Here is a 25,273-nt window from a genome sequence, read left to right on the forward strand (position 1 = left end):
GATACAGACGTTAAACGGGGCTCTTGGTCGCACCCGATTAAGTTGTCGTTACCCGATATGGTTGATTCTAGAAATGTTCTGATCACTAATACGAGGTGTTAGAATAAGTTCTAAGGGTATTAGGACACTCATTAAGTCATAAAATAAAATCCACATTAATGACTTAATTAATTGACGGAAATCAGAAACGAAATTGGAAACAGCGATTGGATGATCGAAACGAGTAGCGAAAAGGGTTACAAGAAATGAAACAAAATTTCGGGTTGTTACATTATCCCCCCGTTAGAGGGAATTTTTTCCCGAAATTCAAAGATTTGAACACAAATTTCAAAGTGAAAAGAGATTCGAGAATGAATCTACTGCTTCGGGTCTTCACACTTCCAAGTGGAATCGAGTCTCCGCTTGACGTTCCAGTGAACCCTCACTATCGGGAAGCGGCTATGTTTCGTTGGGTAGATACTTCTTAAAGACTGAGACATGAAGTACCAGAGGAATATTACTAAATTCCGAGGGTAATCGAAATTTGTAGGCTACAGAGTTAATCCTAGTGAGGATTTCGAAAAAGTTCTATGTTCCTTGGTATACGTGTTTCAGAATGTAACACACCATCTCTCTCTTTGTTGGCTACCTTGATGATGGATATTTCGATTACTAATTGAGGATTATGTTTATGAAGAGATTCGAATGGATAGTTAACATTTTATCTTTTAGAATTAGAATTGAAAAAAAAATTGCAAGCAGAAGGGTTGTCGAAAAAGGAATATACCTGAGGCAACTGTGGGATCGGCGGCTGTCTCCCCTTTTCCTATAGCTAGGAATCTTCCAGTGTTGCCAGTCGTTGCTGCATTGGGGCAGTTCCTCTTATAATGCCCGACTTTACCGCAACTATAACATGCCTAATTGATGCCCACTCCGGGAGCTTGATTTGTTGGTGTTGTGCAACTCCGCGCATGGTGACCCTCTTGGCCACAATTTTTGCAAAATTTTACACGACAGGGACCGGGGATGTAATGGTGGTAACTGCACTGGTTACACCACGGAAGAACACCGGCATATCCGGTGATAGGTGCTTGGGTTGGGAAACCTATGACAGAAACAGTAGCAGGGGTAGTGGCAGTGTGGGCCGCCACCATTTGTTGTTTCTTCGAGAACTCCTGTGAAGGCTGACATTTATCCCCCGCCTCCTAGTACTTTCTTTTCTCACCACTTCTTTCTGTCGGCTCAAGAGTGGTAGCTGCTTCCTCTACGTCCTCACTATGGTCGATCAAGATTTGCACTAGGCATTTGGCACTGTCGTACGTATCCGGCTTCACAGCTAAGAAGTTCCCTTTGGTTGGCTGGGTTAATCCCCAGATAAACCTCTCTATCTTCTTACTTTCCGGGGTAACCATCCCTGGACAAAGAAGCGCTAAGTCATCAAATCTGGATGTGTAGGCAGCGATATTGGAACCTTTCATCTTCAGGTTCCAGAGTTCATGTTCCAGCTTCTGAATTTCACCCCTAGGGCAATACTCAGCGTGTAGAAGTTCCTTCATAACTTCCCAACCCATAGCATTGGCTACAGGTAGAGTTAGAGATTTGACTCGGCTGTTCCACCAAGTCAAAGCTTTATTGGTGAGAGTGCAGGCGACAAACTTCACCTTGTCGGATTCTGAACAAGCACAGATCTCGAAGATAGATTAGATCTTTTCTAACCATCGTGTTAGAGCAATGACACCTCAAGTGCCATCGAAGAATGTGAGTGTCGCGTTCATAAAGTCTTTATAGGAACACTCCTTTCGGTGTCCCTGGCTTTGAGGCTGGGGTCCACCTCCTGAACTACCGGGGTTTGTTTGCGACATGGTTGCTGAAAATGCTGCAGTTAAAACTGACTGAAGGGTAGCCAGGTCGATTTGAAGAGAAGATGGAGGATTATTGTTGGTTTTTGAGATGGGTCTCTTTCTTGGAGGCATCTTGATGTAATAAGATCAGGAAAGAGAGGATGGTAAGTCCTCCGAATTGAATCAAGAGATATGATACAAAGGATATCTCTTTATGACATACATAGAATTCTATTAGGCGATAAAGCAGGAAGGATTTATCAAGCAGATAAATTATCGCTAAAGGAATGATTAAGGAGCAACGCTGGGATGAGGAATTCTATAACAAATTTGGCTCGAGAAATACTCCCATAGTATTTCATGATTCGCTGCAGCGATGGCTCATTGTTTCGGTATTGGGTAAGTTTTAGGCATGCCGTACATCACAGTCACTCCCAAGCACATGTTGGCCGTGTCTCGAATGAATATAGTTGGCCAGGCTATATTGATCCTAGACACAACTACATAACTTCCCAGGTTTAATCACAACATACAACACCCATTTACTTATGTTTTGTTCTACTTGTAGTTACGTATTTTGATGGTCGGGTATACTTGTATACTATTGAAAATACTTATATTTGAGGTATACTTTTAGTTCAGAGCACTTAGGCCCTTTAATGTTTATAGTTTTATACCATGTAAGATTTGGTATACTCCATTCACTATAAACAAGGGCTTTGATACCAATCTGTCACACCCCGAAAACCAAAGGCAGAAACGTTTCCGGGGTTGACTCCAAGTTGAGTATCAAATCCAATGCGCATAGTAAGTAAAGTAAACAACCATTACATTACATATCAAAGTTCACATTTGTTCAAAAGTAAAGTTGTACATTCGTAATACATAGTATATATAAAAAAAAGTAGAGACGAGTCTTCTGTACACTCCGTCTTCTCCGAAAGGATTGCTAGGTACCTGTCTAATGTTGACCTGAGAATACAAGCAGTTTGAAAATCAGCATAAAGCTGGTGAGTTCATAAGATGTTTGCTTTGTGAAAATGTACGAGTTTTCCTTTAGTTTACCGAAAAGTTGTTATCCAAGAAAATCCCATATTTTCTTAAAATAGAAGGTTAGTTGATTGTTAAGTTACATGGTTCTGGTTATGTCTAACTATTATCCCAGGAAAGTCCCATACTTTCCTGATTGTATATCACTAATTGCGAAAGATATATAGTTATCTAGTTTATTACTCCTTTTTAGTTATGTAACGTTTCCCCAGGAAAGTCCCGTACTTATCTAAAAGTAATTTTAGTTATTGAATTTCGATATACTGATTTATTTCCATTCGTACCTATTGTATTAACTAGGTATTCTGATATTCTAATGCTATTATCTCGAAATATACTTAGATACATATCTTCATATTCGTTTCCTTATTCTTAAACATATTCTTGTACTTATTCGTGTTCGCATTCGTATTCGTAGTTGTATTCGTTTCCCTATTCCTACTCTTATTACTATTCGTATTCGTATTCGTATTCGCAGTCGTATTCGTATTCGTAGTCATATTTGTTTCCCTATTCCTACTCCTATTACTATTCGTATTCGTATTCATATTCGCAATCGTATTCGTATTCGTAGTCATATTCGTTTCCCTATTCCTATTCCTATTACTATTCGTATTCATATTCGTATTCGCAGTCGTATTCGTATTCATTCTATTCCTAGTTATAGTTTCGTTATCCGTTCTGTTCCTAGTTATAGATGCGTTATTCGTTCTGTTTCTAGTTGTAGTTTCGTTATTCGTCCTGTTCCTAATTATAGTTTCGTATTCGTTCTGTTTGATGATTAGTATGAATTATTTGTAGATTATGAAACATAATTTAGATTGCAACATTTTATCAAGATTCTATGATTGATTTGAAAGCTAATTTCGTAATTTGAACTATTTGATAAACACAGTTATTGATATTAGAACATACAGAATGAAATCAATTGAACAGAAAATGATAAATTGGAGTACGAGATTTCCTTGTACTATTGCTTGTATTCCCCCCTGAAAACAGTGAAAACAGTTGAAAAAGAGTAGGGGTATGAACTCACCGGACAAGAAACGTGACGATTTCGGATACTAAACGTTGGTCCGGGGCTTGCATATGCACGAGGTTCCTAAGTATAATGTAAAGATACACATTTGTATCTAATTAGGACTTATTTTAATTATTTGTTAGGGACAAATACGTGTAGTCGCGGAAACACCCCATTACGAGTGTTTGGAGGGACCCGGGTGGCGTTTAAGGATGTGTAATGGCACTAGGGACTTGGAACTTGAGTTTACTCCCCATGAATAAACTCATACAAGATTTTTTGGTCTAAAACACCAATTCCCTATGAGTTTACGTCCGTAAACTCATGGTGGGGTGGTTTATGGTGTTTAATGGGTCACAAATGGGTATGGACACTTGGAAATGCTTGGAATAATTTTACCTAAGGCTTGTATTGAATTAAAATCACCAAATACAACACTTAAGGGAGTTTACGGCCTAAGCATGGGGTCTATGGCTGTAAACTCTCATATCCTCTTGAATAAGTGTTTTTAAGGTCTTAAAATTAATCACATGTGATTCTAAAAATTCCCACAAACCTAGAAATGAAATTTGGGCACCATTTTACACACTTTTAGGAGTTTACGGCCATGGGGCATGTTCTATGTCCGTAAACTCTCAAATTTGGGGTTTTGATGTGTTTAAGGTCCTTAAACTATTTTTGGTTGGTCCTATGATTTATTCCAAGGCTTTTGGTGGTGTTGGATGGCTTTCTAACACCTTGAAATTGAATTTACACCCATTTTTAAGGAGTTTATGGCCCAAGCACATTCCTTGGCCGTAAACTCATATAAATCCCACAAAAATTATGTTTAAAGTGTTCCAAGGCTAAAGCAATTATTCTAGAAGTCATATCCATGTCTTGTTGGGGTTTACGAAGGGTTTAAGGGCTTAAAAACCCTTTAATTATGAGTTTACGGCCTAAACACCATCCTTGGCCGTAAACTCATATACAAGTCCCCAAATTATAGATTAAGGCATTCTAGGTCCATTCCATAAAGTCATTAAGCCATATCTAAGTCCCAAAATTGTTTAGGAGGGGTTTAAAGGCATAAAAACCCACTTATTATGAGTTTACGGCCTAAGCTCCTTCTAGGGCCGTAAACTCATATACAAGGTCTTAATTCATGATTAAATCTCGAATTTGAATTTCAAAGATGCTATATAGTGATTTTAGGAAGGTACCTTAAAGATTTGAGACCTTAAAATTGAGTTTTGGACCCTTAAACTTTGGATTTAGGAGAGAGGTTAGAGAGAGAGTAGAGAGAGAAATAAAAAGCTTCAAATGATAGCTTGAACATGTTTAAATAGGTCCTAAGTTCGGGACACGGTGGAATTCTACCCGATACAGACGTTAAACGGGGCTCTTGGTCGCACCCGATTAAGTTGTCGTTACCCGATATGGTTGATTCTAGAAATGTTCTGATCACTAATACGAGGTGTTAGAATAAGTTCTAAGGGTATTAGGACACTCATTAAGTCATAAAATAAAATCCACATTAATGACTTAATTAATTGACGGAAATCAGAAACGAAATTGGAAACAGCGATTGGATGATCGAAACGAGTAGCGAAAAGGGTTACAAGAAATGAAACAAAATTTCGGGTTGTTACATTATCCCCCCGTTAGAGGGAATTTTTTCCCGAAATTCAAAGATTTGAACACAAATTTCAAAGTGAAAAGAGATTCGAGAATGAATCTACTGCTTCGGGTCTTCACACTTCCAAGTGGAATCGAGTCTCCGCTTGACGTTCCAGTGAACCCTCACTATCGGGAAGCGGCTATGTTTCGTTGGGTAGATACTTCTTAAAGACTGAGACATGAAGTACCAGAGGAATATTACTAAATTCCGAGGGTAATCGAAATTTGTAGGCTACAGAGTTAATCCTAGTGAGGATTTCGAAAAAGTTCTATGTTCCTTGGTATACGTGTTTCAGAATGTAACACACCATCTCTCTCTTTGTTGGCTACCTTGATGATGGATATTTCGATTACTAATTGAGGATTATGTTTATGAAGAGATTCGAATGGATAGTTAACATTTTATCTTTTAGAATTAGAATTGAAAAAAAAATTGCAAGCAGAAGGGTTGTCGAAAAAGGAATATACCTGAGGCAACTGTGGGATCGGCGGCTGTCTCCCCTTTTCCTATAGCTAGGAATCTTCCAGTGTTGCCAGTCGTTGCTGCATTGGGGCAGTTCCTCTTATAATGCCCGACTTTACCGCAACTATAACATGCCTAATTGATGCCCACTCCGGGAGCTTGATTTGTTGGTGTTGTGCAACTCCGCGCATGGTGACCCTCTTGGCCACAATTTTTGCAAAATTTTACACGACAGGGACCGGGGATGTAATGGTGGTAACTGCACTGGTTACACCACGGAAGAACACCGGCATATCCGGTGATAGGTGCTTGGGTTGGGAAACCTATGACAGAAACAGTAGCAGGGGTAGTGGCAGTGTGGGCCGCCACCATTTGTTGTTTCTTCGAGAACTCCTGTGAAGGCTGACATTTATCCCCCGCCTCCTAGTACTTTCTTTTCTCACCACTTCTTTCTGTCGGCTCAAGAGTGGTAGCTGCTTCCTCTACGTCCTCACTATGGTCGATCAAGATTTGCGCTAGGCATTTGGCGCTGTCGTACGTATCCGGCTTCGCAGCTAAGATGTTCCCTTTGGTTGGCCGGGTTAATCCCCAGATAAACCTCTCTATCTTCTTACTTTCCGGGGTAACCATCTCTGGACAAAGAAGCGCTAAGTCATCAAATCTGGATGTGTAGGCAGCGATATCGGAACCTTTCATCTTCAGGTTCCAGAGTTCATGTTCCAGCTTCTGAATTTCACCCCTAGGGCAATACTCAGCGTGTAGAAGTTCCTTCATAACTTCCCAACCCATAGCATTGGCTACAGGTAGAGTTAGAGATTTGACTCGGCTGTTCCACCAAGTCAAAGCTTTATTGGTGAGAGTGCAGGCGACAAACTTCACCTTGTCGGATTCTGAACAAGCACAGATCTCGAAGATAGATTCGATCTTTTCTAACCACTGTGTTAGAGCAATGACACCTCCAGTGCCATCGATGAATGTGGGTTTCGCGTTCATAAAGTCTTTATAGGAACACTCCTTTCGGTGTCACTAGCTTTGAGGCTGGGGTCCACCTCCTGAACTACCGGGGTTTGTTTGCGACATGGCTGTTGAAAATGCTGCAGTTAAAACTGACTGAAGGGTAGCCAGGTCGATTTGAAGAGAATATGGAGGATTATTGTTGGTTTTTGAGCTGGGTCTCTTTCTTGCGATCACCCTTTTATATCATATTCCATAAGGTGATTCCAGCAAGCGCGGGTTTGTTCCAATGCTCAAACTTAGTTCATAAGCACTCATGAACGTTGTAGCAATTTTTTCTATGTCTAACAACATTTAGACACTCTACATACCTATTCATGACAATCTTCATTCATATCTACTTCCAACATATGAACAATTGTAAACTATTTGAACAATTCGATTATTCTTAATAAACTCGATTATTCTGGAACTCAAAATATGCAAAGTGAAACAATAGTTAAACAATTAACATATGATAGTAACATTACTTATAAATAAAACTCCTTTATTTAATCATCAAATGTTAATTACATTTATCTATTACATGTTTCTAATACTATCTAATCTATGCTAATATCATCCTTCAGCCCAATACTCCTAGCATGCTGCAAATGTTTAACCCTACTCAGTCCCTTCGTAAGTGGATCTGCTGGGTTATCTTCTGATGATATTCTCTTCACTACGAGTTGTACTTCTTCTACACGATGTCTAATAAAGTGATATTTTCTGTCGATATGTCGTGATCTACCATGATCTCTTGGTTCCTTGGTCAAGGCAACCGCTCCCTCATTATCACAGAAAATCTCCATGGGCTCCTTTATGGTAGGTACAACTCCAAGATCTCCAATGAAGTTCTTTAGCCGTATTGCCTCCTTCGATGCTTCGCTTGCTGCGATGTACTCTGATTCGCACGTTGAATCAGCTACGGTTTCCTGCTTGGAACTCTTCCAAGTTACTGCTCCTCCATTCAGGGTAAAGACCCAGCCCGACTGCGAATGGTAGTTGTCCCTGTCGGTCTGAAAACTGGCATCACTATACCCTCGCACCTTCAAGTCATCACTCCCTCCAAGGACTAAGAACCATTCCTTCGTCCTCCGAAGGTACTTAAGGGTATTCTTCACCGCAACCCAATGGGCTCTGCCTGGATTCCCTTGATATCTACTAACCATGCTCAAAGCAAAGGCTACATCAGCACGAGTACAAGTCATAGCGTACATGATTGAGCCAACTGCGGAAGCGTATGGAACTCGGCTCATTTCAGCTATCTCGGCTTCGGTACTCGGACTTTGAGTCTTACTCAACTTGGCATTGCTTTGTATCAGTAATTCTCCCTTTTTCGAGTTTTCCATACTAAAACGTTTTAGTACCATCTCTAAGTAAGTGTTCTGACTAAGTCCTATTAGTCTCTTACTTCTTTCTCTTACTATCCTTATTCCCAAAATATAGGAAGCCTCTCCGACGCCCTTCATAGCGAAGCACTTCCCGAGCCAGGACTTAACTTCCTGCAGAGTCGGGACGTCGTTTCCTATGAGTAATATGTCATCGACATATAGAACGAGGAAGCTTACTATACTCCCACTGGCTTTGACATATACACACGATTCATCTTCGCTTCGTACAAATCCAAACTCTTTGACTTTCTCATCGAAGCAAAGATTCCATCTGCGAGACGCTTTCTTTAGTCCATAAATGGACTTCTCAAGCTTACACACTCTATTCGGATGCTTCAGATCCACAAACCCCTCTGGCTGAGCCATGTAAACATCCTCAGCCAACTTCCCGTTAAGGAAAGCGGTGTTGACATCCATTTGCCAAATCTCATAATCATGAAATGCGGCAATAGCTAGCATCACTCTAATAGATTCTATCTTCTCAACTGGTGAGAAGGTCTCTTCATAGTCAACTCCGGGAGTTTCAGTAAAGCCCTTCGCAACTAATCGCGCTTTATATGTGTGTACCTTTCCATCCACGTCGGTCTTCTTCTTGAATATCCATTTGCACCCAATGGTCTTACGTCCGGGCACATTATCAACCAAATTCCAAACTTGGTTATCATACATGGATTGGATCTCCCTATCCATTGCCTCTTTCCATTTCGCAGACTTCGGGCCTTCCATGGCTTCCTTATAGCTATTAGGTTCATCAAGGTTTATTAGGGTACTATCACTAATATACGTGTCCCCTTCGGTAGTAATATGAAAACCATACAACTAGGGTTGAAACCTAACTCTTTCGGAACGTCTAAGAGGTAATGATATGTCAATTGGTTCAACCGGAGTTTCCTCCTCGGGTTGAGAGCCAGCGGTTGAGGTTCCTTCATCTATCGATTCTTGAATCTCTTCAAGATCGATTTGCCCCCACTGTCTCCTTGGCTTATGAGTTCTCGCTCTCAGAAAACTCCTCTCCTCGCAACAAAGACAACATTGTCCTTTGGTCTATAGAAGAGATATCCAAAGGATTTATGCGGGTAGTCGATGAAAATACATCGCTCACTACCAGGTTCGAGCTTGTCGTGAGTATCTCGTCTTACGAAAGCCTCGCAACCCCAAACCTTGATATGTGCTAACGAAGGAGATTTCCCCGTCCACATCTCGTGAGGTGTTTTGGCAACCTTCTTAGTAGGGACTCGGTTAAGGATATGGGCTGCAGTCTCTAAGGCATACCCCCAAAAAGAGATAGATAGCGAAGCACGACTCATCATAGAGCGAACCATGTCCAACAAGGTTTGATTACACCTTTCTGCCACACCATTCAATTGTGGTGTCCTAGGTGGCGTCAATTGTGAAATTATTCCACACTCCTTGAGATAATCGTGGAATTCAAGACTTAGGTACTCTCCTCCTCAATCGGATCGAAGCATCTTGATCTTCCTGTCCAATTGATTCTCCACTTCATTCTTAAACTCTTTGAACTTTTCAAAAGTTTTTGACTTTTGCTTGATTAAGTAGATATACCCATATCTACTATAGTCATCGGTAAAAGTCACGTAGAAGTGGTTTCCATCCTTTGTGGTAGATCTAAACAGTCCACATACATCGGTATGTATGAGGTCCAATAGACCCTCACCCCTTTCGCACGTACCAGCGAAGGGTGACTTAGTCATCTTTCCAAGCAAACAAGACTCGCATGTGTCATCTTCTCTAAGGTCAAATGACTCCAACACTCCATCCTTTTGGAGTTGGGCTATGCGTTTCTTGTTGACATGTCCAAGGCGACAATACCATAAGGATGCCTTATCCATACTATTGGAAGAATCTAAGTACAAAACATCATTTCCTAAGTTATCAACAATCATAACAGTTTCATAAATTCCATTACATGGTATAGCTTCAAAGTAAAAGACACCATTTAGATAAGCTAAAATAGAACCATTCTTATTATTAAAAGAAAATCTAAAACCTTGTCTAAACAAACCGTGAAAAGAAATGATGTTTCTAGCCATTTCTGGCGAATAGCAACAATTGTTCAAATCTAAAGATAAACTATTCCTAGGCACTAAAGAATACACTCCAATCTTGGTCACAGGCGACGATCTTCTGTTCCCCATGATTAGATTTATTCTTCCATGCTCCATGTATCTACTTCTTCTTAGTCCCTGCACATTAGAACAAATGTGATAACCACAACCGGTATCAAGAACTCAAGAAGTATTGTGGGAATCATTAGATTTAATTGTATATATACCTGCGAAAGATGGCTTGATCTTTCCTTCCTTGATGGCTTGCAGATATTCCGGGCAGCTTCTCTTCCAATGTCCTATCTTGTGGCAGTGGTGGCACTCTGCCTCCTTCGGGTTGGAGCAGGGCTTAGCGGGATCAACTTTGGTCCCACTAGAAGAGGCACCATCTCGGGCTTTCACCTTGCGATGGTTCTTTGACGAAGCCGTCCTCTTCTTTCCCTTTCCTTGTCCAATTGCCAAGACAAGAGCAACGGGCGGATTGGGAGTTGGTGCAACAGACTTGTCGTTGAAGTTGCTCTCAGCGACCCTCAATAGACCTTGGAGTTTGCTTAGGGTGACCTCTTCTTTGTTCATGTGATAGGTCATCCTAAATTGATTGTAGCTCGGAGGCAAAGAGTGAAGCACCATGTCGATCGCCAAGTCTACCCCAAAGTCAACATTTAACTTGCGAAGGCGGTCGACATACCTTTGCATCTTTTGCAAGTGCACGGTAAGAGATTCTCCATGACCCATCTTAGCGGAAATCGGTTCGTGAAAATCTCATAATGCTCTTGTCTCGCGTTTTGATTGTATCGCTCCAATAAGTCTTGATGCATTTCGTACGGATACATGTCCTCGTAGGACTTTTGGAATTCGGAGTTCATAGTCGCGATCATGATGAAATGCACTTTCGTTGTATCACGCTTGTGAGTTTCGAAAGCGGTGATTTCGGCGGGAGTAGTGATTTCGGGGTTGATTTTCTCGAGCTTCTCAACGAGGACATACTCCTTATCCTCATCGCGAGCAATCGTGCGAATGTATCTTATCCATTCGCTAAAGTTCGTTCCATCAAAGGTGACCTTTTGACAAAGGCTCATCAAAGTGAAAGTGCTCGCAGCAGCATTGTTAGCGTTCGACATCTACAAATAGAAAGGACAAAGATAGATTAGAATATGAATCCATAATTATCACCCAATAAGAAGAATTAGGGCTAGGATCCAACAACAATATTTACACATTAGAAAAGGGATTCCGTAATCTAACATGCAAACAATTTAAAGGTAAGTGAATGACGATTCACTAATTCTCCTCCATGAAAAACATAACTTTAAGTCCTAAATGTATTGAGAATTCCTAGGTTCGGATGAGATTCATTGAAACTTTTCAATGGCATGTTTAAATCTCGATATGCCCCTCATGTTTGTGATTGGGATACCGAGGATCACAAAGCGGTTGTGAATTACCATGCAAATTCACATGGTGCCTTCATTGTAACGATCACCTATTCGATGTGCCGGTAAACCACACACGCTCCATCGAACTATGATAAACAATGAATCACCCTTTGCCACCTTCTCTTAGAACCAATTAGTGTGCCGATAAACCACACACGCTCCACTAACTTCTTAGCAAGGTGCAAAGTGTAATTTCATGGGATTGCATCAATTCACTTTTCCTAAAGTAACTAAGATTGGGAAATTTTAATAAAACATGTAGTTACTTTGTATTTCTTATTATACTTTTAATGAGAGGATGAGGTTGCCCTATCCTACCCGTTCGGCTAACGACCCTCCACCAATCAAGCGAGCGGTGGGTGTGAGTGTACACCCATTAAGCGCCATTTTATAGGCCGCAACCTTATACCCACCTTATAGACTGGCTTCGTGAATGAGGCCTACTAACGGTAAGACTAGCATTTAAGTTATACATATATATATTAATCTTGTAATATTATACTAGTGTAGGGTTGTATTTTAAACTTGTAAAATTCTAGGGTTTGAAATTTAAATTGTCTAAATTAAACTTTTAATCACAAAACATAAATTTCAAAACTTGAGGACAAGTTTTAAACATTTAAAACATAAAGGATCAAATAATAAATAATATAAATCACATAATTATCTATATTTGATTAATAATTATCATATAAGGAAATCAAATATTTTATTAATTGATAATTATCTTTAATTAGATCAAAAATATAGTCATATATATCACAAAATCGGATAAGGGTTGATCTAATATGATTAAGGTAAGTTTCCATAAGATAAATATGAAAAAACCCCCGTTTTTTGCTAATCCTGACGCTCGGACTCGCTGAGTACACAAAGGGACTCGCCGATTCAAGCCTACTCGCCGAGTCCACTTTGGAACTCGTCGAGTCCATGACTCAGAAACATAAAAATCGAATTTGTCAGTTTAGTTTCATACAATCAAGCAACAATTCAATGAAAACCAAGCTAGTCTCTGATACCACTGATGGGTTTTAGCCATAAGAACTTTCCTATGTGCGCATGCAAAACCCTAATGCTTGGATCTAGGCTTTCTAATGAAACATGCTTTGAATCCAAGACTTCTAATGACCATTTAGGTGTAATAACAATATTGAACCAGATCTAGAATCATATCTTTGAATTCCTTGTTGATCTTGTTGTCTTGGAGCTTCTAGAGTCACAATTGTCACTCCTCTAATGGCTTACAAACACCAAATATCAAGGAGGATGATTTGAGAGAGAGGAGAGGGAAGGAATTCAGCCAGAGTATCTTTACTTTAGATAGGATGTCGAATTCCCTCACCCATATACTTGTAGACTCCTTAAGGGTTACAGCTTAAACCCTAATTGGATAACTTAGACTTTAAGTTAATCCATATCCTTTCCTTGATATCCTTTGGACGATTTTGGCTTATCCAAGCCCTAGAAATCGTCCAACCTATCTTCCATAAGGATTTATAGACTAAAGTGTAACTATCAAACAATTGACAGTTTATACCCTCTTATTTAATTAATCTCGTTAAGTCACCAAATTAATTCCAATTAATTCTATGACTTATATTAATATATTATTCTTTATATTATTCTCATAATATACTAATAATATTTTACTCTCTCTTAATAAATCATCCTATCAAGTTGCTATGGTGAAGGCAACCCAAAAGGACCATGCACAATCGGGTCAAACACTTGCCTAATATAGTTGCAACCTTAGACACTATTCCAACACTATTTTCTTGCTCTCGGGAGCAATCATATCTAGGCAAAGGATTGCCAGCTCGTAGAATCTATTGGTATAAGTTGCTATGTCGGTACCAATCATTCCCAGTGTCCAGAGTTCGTGCTCGAGTTTTTGAATCTCTCCTCGTAGACAGTACTCCCTCATCAACATGATTTTCAAGCTCTCCCAGCTTATCGAGTTTGCCACTATCAGGGTAAGTACCTTAATGTGGCCATTCCGCCAAGTTAAAGCCCTATCAGTAAACGTGTAAGTTGCAAACTTGACTTTGCTGTGCTCGGGGCAGGAGCAGATTTCAAATACTGATTTCGTTCATTCAATCCACTGCCTTAAAACCATCACACCACCCGTTCCATTGAACATTCGGGGCTTAGCATTCGTAAAGTGTTTATAGGTGCACTCCCGGGGTTGTCCATGACTATCGCCATGGTTGGAAGGATGTATGCCAATTCCTGAACCCGTAGTAACAGGGGTATTGATCTGTGACATGGCAGCTGCCACAGCTGCAGTGACTGCTGCCTGGAACATGACAGCATCAAATTGAGGAGGTGGAGGTGGTGGTGGTATCGGTGTTTCGTTGTTAGGGTTACGTCTGTGATTCCTGCGTGGCGGCATCTTTAACTATATGTTTAAAAGATGATGATATGGATAAGAATAAATGAATAATGAATGTGTCTCATGAACTAAATTGCTATAGTTCAACAACAGATGATAGTATGAGTCTCACAGATAGAAGAGCGAAGGTTATTCGTAAATCCGAATATATGAACAAGCGTATGGTTTTTCCATAATATTTTAAAGATTGAACGCGATACTTAATGTAGTAGTAATAGCGTGCGAATTATATTAATATGATAGATGATACAACGATCACGAAAATTTGACCCTTAAAAGGGTCTCTGATTACAAGAATTTAAAGGAAGTAAAAACTTTTAGCCGAAGTCCTATCTTATAACAAAATTTGAGTTTTTCGCAAGTACTACTTGCGATGTGTGTTGCGCTTGGAGCTCGATTCCGCATCTGATTGCTTCGACTCCATAAGACGCCTATCGAAGGCAGCTTGTTGTTCCCTCAACTCTGCGAGGGCTGCATTCGTTTATGCTTGGAATGCTTCGGCGCGGAGGTGGATGTCATTCTGCAACATATCCAGGCGGCGGATATCGGCCGTGTGGACTTGTACTTCCACGTTGTCCTCTCGGATTCAGTTTGGTTGAACCCCCGATTAGTAGGACTGGTTGGCCGGTTTACCTACCATCGCCGAAAGTGCTCGGTCGGCTGAACCTCCGTCCTTGATGTCGTAGAAGTCTCGACACATACCGTAGGGAGAGCGTTTCCCTTGTTGTTGGCTCCAGTGGATGAGGTGACTTCCCCAAATGGCTGGAGGGTTGATTATCTTTGGTTCCGAGTCTGTACCAGAGTCGTCACCTCCATCCAACTCGATAGGCTCATCTTCCTCTTCTGGATCCTCCCCAATCCATCCTCCGTTTCCTTGGTTTGGGTAGTAGGGGTCTCCATGCGGGTGAAATCCAGCCATTTGACTATACGAGAATAGGGTTATAAGATTTGAACAAAACTTGAGACATGTAATACTAATTAATCTATTGTATGCACCAAATACTCCTATAGTATTTAAATTGTACGTTAGATACTAGTGTCTATTTTGTTAAGTTTTGACTTGTTGCTCACTATGATCATTCCTCGATATACGTTAGTCTAATTTCAGATAAACATAGTTGATCAGGCTATATTCATCCCAAATTTGATTACATATATCGAGAACTAATCGTAGTGTCCAACTTGTCTTAATACTTTTGTATAGTTCTTATCATAAAAATGTGTTGTTGTATGCATGTATTTTGGATTTTCATAACCTAAAATAATCTATTTATATGAAATAAGGATTTTAGGTACGATAACTTTTGTCAGAGACTTTGAGTCCCTAAGCATTTATAGTTTGTATATCTTATGAGGTTCGATATATTTAGTTCACTATAAACATTGCTCTGATACCAATCTGTTACACCCCCAAACCGGAACGATGGAAACGTTCGGGGGCGGATGACTTCATGTGGTAACGTAACAAATGAATACATAGTAAAGAAAGCAATACAACCATCATATATATAATTGACAGTTTACATAGTTTAAAAGTGGATATGTTCAAAATCAATTACATTATGATGTAAAAATATGAAATTAAACTGGCGCCGCAACGTCCCTTCTCTAAAATCCGTTTGATACCTGTAATTACTGAATCCCTAGGACATACAAGTAGTTTTGAAAGAGTAGATCAACATTTAAGCTGGTGAGTTTCATAATTATTTAATGACAATTTTTGTATGAAATGATATGTTTTTTCTTTCTTTGTTTGCATGTTCCTAGAAAATCTTATATTTTCTACTAGTATATATGTAGCCTTCTTTCAGGACAAATGTTTGTTTCTAGTAAATGTATGTACGTATAAAAATTCCAATATGTCTAAAAAACCCCATAAATAATTGTGTTTTTAATACTTCATGTGAGTTTTATAACCATGCTATTGACAAGGAATGCCTATACACAACGTTCTTCAGACGTTGGAATGTTCTAACGTTTGTCACTCCAAATGGTGGACTGTAGCTAACAGTCAGGGCGCGGGTTGTCAAGCCCATATAGATCTATACACAAACACCATGCTCCCCCTCCAAGGGATTCTGGTATATAATACAGGACTTGAAATGTGTACTCGAACGTACGTGAAGTTAATGTCTCACAAAACTTAGTATAAAACTGATTTACGTATGAAAACGTTCGTTCGTTATTGTATATGAAAGCATCTTCTTGAAATAGTATTTCCATGTATGTAAAAGTTCGTAGTATTCTCGTGAAACTATACCTATTATAGTTTCCTAAAAGTATGGTTCGTTTGTATAATAAACCCTCAGTAAAAATGTTCACTTGTTATGAAAAGTGTAGTTTTTGCAGTGCCAAAACTGACACACAAAAATGTAGTATAAGCAAATATCTAATTTATATAAATACATAAATCGTTTCTCATTTCAAAAGATAAAATGTTGTCGTGGTATAATTTGCATATGAAAGTTTCCTTATAATAGTTTTAAATCATGTGTGATTCCTTTGATAAAACGTGTATAGTGAAAGTATATATAACACATGCTAATAATCGAGTGTTTTACTTGTATTCCCCCCTTAAAAGCATGTAAAAGTAATCATAAAACATTTAAAAGTGTGAATTATAGGGGTATGAACTCACTTGTCAGATCGGATGTTGCGGGATGAAAACTGGATAGAATTTCAGCTTGCGAAAGTGGATTTCCTCGGGATTCTCGGGAATCTCGAGGGCACAAACGACCTTCGGGAATCGAGCAAAGTGATCGGGGCTTCGGGGTAGTGCGGGCACGGAAAACGAGGCAAGATCGTGAGAGAAATGAGAGAAATGGGGTGTTTTTCCTGGAACCCTCGCATCTCTATTTATAAGGGGCTGAGAGGCCTCGGTACGCAGGATGTACGAGCGTACGCGGGGCATACTCGTGCGTCATGTGTGACCGAGTCCTCAACTGCCACGGCTTCGGATGGGACAGGTCAGGGTAGCTTGCATAGAGGCGACATGGACGAACCGATGCCAAGGCCTCGCGTACGTTGGGCGTACGGGGTTACGCGGGGCGTAGCTCGGCCCTATCTGGTGAATCCCCTTCGGATAATACCAAGAATTTTTAAATAAATTTATATATAAATTATTTAATAAACTTTAAAAGGTTGCGGTAAGAAAATTTCTTTAGAAATTCATAACTTCTTTATCTGACGTCGGTTTTTGCCAAAGTTTTTACCGCTGAAATACCATTGTTGAGACCTTCGATTCCCGTTTAGGTCATTCCGGCCAAAAGTCGCTCGATCTCTGATTCAAGTTTTTAGCCGTCTGCGGTTAAGCCGAACTTGAAATATCCCTAACTTTCTTATACGAAGTCGGATTTAAGCGTTCTTTTTACGTACGATCACGGTTTAATGACATCTATCATAAAAGGTAATTTAATTAGTGATTTTTGGATATTTTATTTTCGAAGTAAATTTTATGACAACTAACGTGGTTACAATACTTGACTTTTTAAGTCGTTTATATGTAGTTGAAATATCGGGTTGTCACACCGATTGTTCCTTTGTCAAATGTAAAGTGTATTCTCCCTACTTTATAACTATCTTGACTAGAAAATAGATTAACTTTCAAGTGGTATTGTCACTTTATGAAAGTAATGGGAAAAGTAAGTACATAGATGTCATTTATAATGACATGCGTATATACTAATAATCTAAAAACATATTTGTCTTATTACGGCAATAATGTGAAAGCTAGAAACCCTACTAAACGCTCTCAATGAAAGGAGATTAAAGGAACCCAACGCGACCCCAACAAATCCATGCAAGCCGTGTAATTCACATTAAAGTTATATGATCATGTATACCCAATATAACTATCATTAATGCGTTAGTGATTCATTGGTATAATTAGATCCTGTCTGTGTGTTCTCATGCTATAGCAACTTAATTTGTTACGTTCTGTTCTGGTAATGCTTGATTCACTTCACTGTTCGTTCTGTTCTGATATTGTTTCTTTGTGTGCTTCATTGTACTAGAAGTAATGAATAGCATTCTCCTAAACTATAACTATAATATTTTACTAATGCTCTACTTGGACTGTTACTGAAAAGACTCATTTCTCTACTAAGTTATGCTTTTACTTTAAAAACGGAGTTTTGTATAACTATCAAGTAACATAACTTTAAACGATTTTTGAAATGTTTTGACAACTTAATTAACATATGTAACATTTTGAAAGATGTTTAATAACAAACGTTTACACAATTATCATTTTGTTCAACCTGGATCCCCCCCCCCCCCTTAAAACAGTTAAAATAGTTAAACGATTCATTACGGGGTATAAACTCACCTGATGTGGTTGATTCAAACGGGTATGCGTGTAAGGATGAGAAGTTCCACGAATGAAGTCCCGAGACACAATAAGTCCTAAATGACATATAAGGACACATATTGACATGAATATAGTGTTTATAACTACTATATGAAAGGAAACACCTTCCGGGACATGGAAACACCTTGACTAAGTGTTGAAATCACATGTGATTCAACATAGGAAGGTATAAAGGCACTCACATGAGTTTAATACCATGAGTTCACGGCCCAAGGGAGTCTACGGCCATAAACTCATGGTTACTCATGGGTTAGTGCAAATTTGAAGGCTAGGAGGTGATTTAGGGACATTAGCTCTACCCTACGATGAGAAATACCACCTTCTATGGAGTTTTTGAGGAGTTCATGGCACAAATGAATTTACTACCGTAAACTCATGGTCATTTATGTTAATGAGGGTCCTAAAGGTCATAAATAAGCATCCTAAATTCAAGCTTAAGCCTTACGAAGTGTTTGTGGCATCAAAACACCCCTAACTTGAGTTTTCGGCCCATGGACCATTTGGTCATGTGTTTGCAGTTGTAATCACCTATGGGTGATGGTATTTTGATTGTTTTGAGTCCTAAACACATCAAGGTAAAATGTTATGCTAGTCTCTTGGCTTAAGGAAGGCATTTAGGTCACTTTGGCACCATAAAATGGAGTTCACGGCCCAAGAGCATCCTTGGCCGTGAACTCACTTTTACCCCTTGAATCTTAATGTTTTTGAGGCCTAGACATGTCAAGGGTTGTTCCATCTTTGGTTTCCAAGGTTTAGGGGGACATTGGGCACACTTTGGCCCTAGATTTAGTGTTCACGGTCCAAGAAGATCTTGGGCCGTGAACACCATTTCCTTGGTGTTTTGGCTTGATTTTTCATGTTATTAAGGCATATAACACACTTATATACACTCTAGGTTGAAGTACTCACAATTGGGGGTGATCGGGTGAAGATCCTTGAGAGAGAAATCGGGTTTTCTCAAGTTGGAAATGTAAGAAATGAATTCCAAATGGCTAAGTTTTCCTTATATAGTCTCGGGGGTTTTTGGTCCAAATATCATTTTTGGATTGTAAATTCCTACTCTTGATGTTTTGGACACTTATTGTTACATAATAAACCCTAGGGTATCCTCTCTCTTGATATCTCTTGAAGCACTAACTTTAAAACACTCAAATTTACTCAGACAAGCTTAGTAGAATCAGTTTTGACTTCTATTGAAGTGGATGGTTATACATAATGGAAAGTTTTGGGTTGTCACACATTGATGCACTCAACAAGTTGGGTCAACATGGACTGTTGACTTGAGGCTTGACCTTCGTTGACTTTTAGTGTTTGCTCAAGTTATGGATTATGGAGACCAGGGAGTAGAAAATGGTCTTTAACCCTTTCCGAGAGTTAGTAAAGGAATAGTTTAACATCCTTGGAGTTGTTATTATAAATTGATAACTAGAAATGATTTTGATATATGCAGGTGGAGTCTAGACCTACCGTTGAGCACGAGAAATACTTGCTTACTTGCGGGGTGAATCTTCACACAATACTTACCTAATTGGTAATATTGTGTGATCGGAGGGTCTTATTTGAGTTATTGAATGAAGGGTCTTATGTGCTTATACTGAGTTATGTGACATCATGCATTTTGTCTTTTTGATGTATGATGTATATTGTTTTGTTCCTTATTGAGTTAGGACCAAAGGGTCCAAACCAAGCTGTTAGACCAGAGGGTCCTCACTGAGATACCGGACTGGAGGGTCCAACTCGAGTTGTGAGACCATAGTGCCTTCACCAAGATGCATGACTAGAGGGTCCTTATCGAGATATACCCATTAGAGGCTAATTATTTGTGTGTGGTATTTTGGGGAACTCACTAAGTTTCATGTTTACAATGTTTTGTGAAATGTGTTTCAGGTACCTCTCAGGATCGTAGGAAGGTGGCGGCTTGATTGTATACACCAGCTAGAGATTATGTTTTAAGGATTCGGGGATAATGTCAATCATTTATTTGTCTTGTGTTTTGAACAACTTATAAACTTGGATTTGAGAAATGCGAAACTATGTTTTGTGTCGTTTTAAAAATGAAAATTTTATTTGAAAATTTAAAGTGTTACAAGTTGGTATCAGAGCGTTGGTTTGAGGGATTCGGATGTACCTTCAGGTATGTCTGGACTCAAACTGAGGATTTGAGGATTTTTTGAAAAGAAATGATTTTTCTAAACGAGTAGAAGTTTTTAAGAAGAAACGAGATGAAGCAATGTGTACAATCAACCAGAGCCCGAACGGTTATTTTCCTAAAATACCCTTATTTGTTTAAATTATGAGATATTTATGAGATATTGGAGCTACATGATAGAGGATAGGCTAGGGTATTTCAAGAATGTATAGCTAGATTTGCCTAATTCATGATGCCTTACCATAAAGGGATGCCATTGATTGATTTCATCTGCTATTTTCTCTGTGTGTGCTGAGTAGGGATATATAACATGAATCTTTTGGAGAGAGCCTTGAGTCAAGGAGTAATCTAGGATATATACCTAGATGAGCATTTGAGGAATCTACAGAGAGAGTAGTTTGATATCCCTAAGGGATAGATTACTTGTGAATTAGGATCCTAGGAGGACCCGGTGCGACTATGGGTTGGTGTGGAATGTAGTATTGGAACCATACTATTGAAAGCACCAGATTTGAATGCGACCTAAGTAAGAACCTTAAGACGCTAAGGAGCATGTTAGGGTTGGTAATTGAGTGTGTGTTTGATCCAGTCCCTAATGATTCTTGTGTTTGTGTTTCAGAGAGACTATGGAGATTACCCACAATAATCTCGGGGGTGATGGTACCAGTAACAAGAAGATCCGCAGGATCATTGCTGAGGAAGTGGCTGCAACTATTAGAGAGGCCATTCCGTATATGTTCGGGTCTATTAAGGCCTCAATGATTGAGACTTTTGATGAGCGACATATTGTTGTCATCGAGGTTGCTACTGCTGCAGCTACCACAACCATATCTGCTGTGAGGCCATAGGGGGTGACTTGTTATTGTTTCAAGAGTTCAACATCACGAAGCCACCAAAGTTTGATGAGACCTAAGACCCGATTTTTGTTGTGAGATGGATATCCAACATTTAAGGGTGTTTCTATACGTGTTCATGCCCGGAGCACTTGAGAGTTCGTTTTGCACTGAACCAGCTGTGCTTGGGAGCGAAGCACTGGTGGAAGTTTATGACGACTGGTTTTACTGTTGCAGATCATGTTGCAATGACTTAGCAGTGGTTTACCCAACTGTTCAAAGATGAGTATGTTCCCCAGGTGGAGAGGGAAAGATTAGCCCAGAAGTTTCTGTCTCTCAAGCAGAAGACAAAAACAGTGACGAAGATTATGAGGATGTTTCATGAGAGGGCATTATTCAGCCCTAAGCATGTGTCTACTGAGCATGCACGTGTGAGTCAATACTTGAGAATTTTAAGGAGGGATATTCAACAGTTTGTGGCGAACTCATCTTACTAGACATTAGCTGGGTTATAGACGAATGCCAGGTGGAGGGAGATTGAGCTAGAGATTCAGACCAGGGAGGAGGGAGAGCCTCAGGGGATAGACAGGAGAACAATGCAATCATAGCTGGCAAAGGAGTGGGCTAAGCCCACTAATATGAGAGGAGGAGGCCAGAAGGACCACACTTGTGGCAAGTGAGGCAAGTGACATGAGGGATCTTATCGAGTACGGATTTGCTACAAATGTTCCAAGGAAGTGCATATGGTGAAGGACTGCCCCAAGGGATTTTTGGTTTGCTTTCATTGCAACCAGACTAGCCACCGGAAGGCCAAGTGTCCTTAACCCACCCATGTACCAGCCCAGGCTTCTGCTCCTACTGCTTTACATGTTACGGATGGCCGGTCGGGGAAGTTCGACGCTCCGAGAGCTCGTGGAAGAGCTATCCAGCTGACTGCGAAGGAGATCTGCCTAACACCTAAGATTGTTGCTAGTACGTATCTCCTTATTCATGTTATTTTGAGATTTGTTATGCTTATACTGTGTTCCATATAGGTCCTTTTCTTGTAAATTATGTGCCTACCTTGGTGTTATTTGACTCAAGTGCAAGTCGATCTTTCGTGTCTTTATCCTTTAGTTGGCACATTAGTATTAGACGCGAGGCATTGAGTCGACTTCTGATGGTTTCTATAGCCGATGAGCATGTGTTATCTTCCACTAATGTATTATGGGGATGTATTTTAGAGATTATTGGTGTTGAGTTCCTAATAGATCTAGTACCGATAGCGATGGATGATGTATGTGTTATAGTGGGCATGGATTTGTTGAGCCGATTTGGAGCTGTGATTGACTGTGAGTGTCAGATGGTGACTATACGAGACCCTAGTGGGGGAGTACTTATTGTTTTTGGCAAGGGAACTAGATCGGGATCAGCTTTCTACTCTGCAGCTAAGGCAAGGCAGAGTCTACATCAGGGTTGCATTATCTCTTTAGCGTATGTAGTGGATCCACGAGTTACCACTGAGAGGCTCCAGTAGTATGTGAGTTCCCAAATGATTTTACATAGGAATTGTTGGGTGTGCCTCCGAAGAGACAGTTGGAGTTCCAAATCGATCTGATTCCAGGAGCGACACATATTGCCAAGGCACCTTATCGCCTTGCTCTGCCCAAGATGCAAGAGTTTGTTGGGTTTTGAACATTCTAACACTCCTAAGTATACATGCAACCCTAAATACATTGGATCTATTTTTTTCTCTAATATACATCCAAATATGAACTTTCCAAGGTATTCATCCTAATTAGCATAATAACATGGATTCATATGAATATATCAAGTTAGAATTACATACCTCTTTGATGTAGAATCTCTTCATGAAGCTTGAGTGCCTAGTGCCCCAAGTGTGACAACTCAAATGGTTCACACAACACCAAATACACTTGGAATAGCTTGAGAGAACATACACACTTCATGAAATCAGCTAGCCCTTCATTCTCACACATAGTGGCCGATTTTCTCCAAGAATAAGATCATTATATAGTTAGGGTTACACCATGTAAACCGTAATTGTCATGGCCTTTCATTTACATGATCCATGGGTACAAATACACCATGGAGCATCCATGAAGCATCTTATGGGTTTTAGCCCAACATGACAATCCATAGAGCATTAGTCCACCATATAAGTATGGATGATTTACACAATCAACCCATATATTTAGTTGGTCTTCTTTTGATCACTTAATTAATTATAGATTAATTCTTGATCAAAACTAATTAAAAAAATCTTATTAATGTATTAGAACTTATAATATATTAACAAACCTTAAGTGTTATTTCTCTCATTTTAGTCTATCAAAATGCATGATGCCATGCAACCCAAATGGACCATGTTGGGTTGAGTCAAGTCTTACCAATTATAGTTATGGACTTAGACATTAATCCAACATCCTCCCACTTGGATAAGTCTAAAACTATTATTGTGTATGACTTCAAGAACCAACTGGCAATCGTCGCTCTCAAAAGCTTCTGTCGAACTCTAACCTTGTCAATGAACTCTGACCTTTGTCAATGACTTGTCCATTAGATAAGGGATAATATATTCCTCCATTCTAGATATCATATGCACTGAGACATGGACTATAAATCATTCTCTTTGTCTATTTGTTGTTTCCTGATTTCCGATTCATGATGACTGACTGATTGAATAGATCAAATCAGTCTTGGCTTGGCCAAGCACTCACATGTATCATCATTAAATCATCAAGGGGCCCATAGATATCGCTTTTATCCTAAAGGTAAAATGAATGGATAAACTTCAACTCATATGGCTTGTTCTACTACTTGTTGAATCATGCACAAATGCACGTTTTATAACATCGAGTTACCAATGTGTTTTCATGCAATCAATGTATAACGAACTCATAGTAACAACTCATATCTCTATGTTTGAAGAATATAAGATTTTATTGTCTCATGATCACTTGTGATAAAATCCATGAAGTGATTCCAATGAGCATGCGTTGAATCTAATACTCATAACTTATGAGCACTCATGAGTGTTGTAGCACCACCTTATCCAACAGCTTATACCTCTACAAGCCCAACCCATGACAATCTTGATTCATATCTACTTCCAACATATGACCGACTGTCGATGGTTTGAATAACTTAGTCATTCAGGAAGAATGACTTAGTTATTCTGGAAGTTAAAACATGAAAAACGAAACACAATAATAATTGAATCTAATATGGTATCAAAACCTATGAACATAAATAAAACACCTTTTATTTATCACCATATGATTACACATTATTCATTGCATATTGTTTCAACTATCAACTTTATTCTTAAATTAAAATAATAGTTGTCCCATTCTCCGAGCATGTACACTATGTTTTTCTAAGGAATAGCTTTTCCATACACCAAGTATGCACTCTATGTTTTTCTATGATCTTTACATTGTGAAATAAACCAATTGACCAAACTTTCAATGATTCTAATTTCACACTCCCGAATTCTTATGGCAAATGCAGGAATTCCAAATTCATGCCATTTTACCGAAATCTGTTAGATTCTTAACTTATATGCAATGATTCTCTTGTAATGATTATCCACAAAGTCACAAAGACTTGACAACAAACATTACAG

Source organism: Lactuca saligna, chromosome 8 (assembly GCF_052625555.1).
Source record: "Lactuca saligna cultivar CGN05327 chromosome 8, ASM5262555v1, whole genome shotgun sequence".
In the NCBI taxonomy this organism is placed as follows: Eukaryota; Viridiplantae; Streptophyta; class Magnoliopsida; order Asterales; family Asteraceae; genus Lactuca; species Lactuca saligna.